Here is a 994-nt window from a genome sequence, read left to right as displayed (position 1 = left end):
TTGCTGTAGTTTTTGTTCCTCTTTCAGGCAGTTTTGGTCCTGGGTCTCCTAAAGGCTGTTTCAGCTCTGATCGGATCATCACAGGAAGAATCTACCCGTGGTTACAGGATGTTTACAGTTTCCCTGACAACGGGGAAGTTTTGCTAAAGTCAGCCAGCTGCCTTCTCAGGGTTATATCACAAAAGTAATGAATAGATTTATGTTGAACTTTTAGGAAATGTTTATTACTCTTTCAAAAACGTTTATTACACCACAGAAACATCTGAATAAAGTTTGAAACATTTCACAGTAAGAGCGGGGCTGCGGCTCCCATGATTGTCTTCCCCACAAGGGGACATTTCTCTGCAGCAAGCCGCTCGGAGGTTTTCTCCAGCGGTTCTCAGATGTTTATTCTCTTTCACAACAAAACGGGACGGGAGGGCGGAGGAGGCTATAACCTCCGTTTCAAGATTCATTTGCCTGGAAAATATGAAAAATAAATAAATAACCACGTCGGATTTTGATGAATTTTTCAGGAACATTCTGTGGCTAAAAAGTGTTTTGATGAGAACACGACAGTGCCTTAAGTTTATATAACAACAGAGCCACTGAATTTACCTTGAAGATGCGGCTTCATACGGTTGTGTTCTGAGGAAAAGATTCAAGCGAGACCTAAGCCCGAAACAAGTTGTCTCCGCACTCACAGTATTCACTTCCTGTTTAGCCTTTCACAATAAAACCGGATACAACAAAACAGATTGTACCACACGTACCATGCGTCCAACCTGTCGACACAATCTGCGCGCACTGATTGCAGAAACTGAGGGCTCAGTTTCTGCAATCAGTGCAGCCCTCAGTTTCTGCAATCAGTGCGCGCAGATTGTGTCGACAGGTTGGACGCATGGTACGTGTGGTTCAATCTGTTTTGTTGTATCCGGTTTTATTGTGAAAGGCTAAACAGGAAGTGAATACTGTGAGTGCGGAGACAAGTTGTTGTTTCGGGGTTTGGTCTCGC

This window comes from Austrofundulus limnaeus, unplaced genomic scaffold, assembly GCF_001266775.1.
Source record: "Austrofundulus limnaeus strain Quisiro unplaced genomic scaffold, Austrofundulus_limnaeus-1.0 Scaffold245, whole genome shotgun sequence".
Lineage (NCBI taxonomy): Eukaryota > Metazoa > Chordata > Actinopteri > Cyprinodontiformes > Rivulidae > Austrofundulus > Austrofundulus limnaeus.
Note: the sequence above shows the minus strand (reverse complement) of the source record.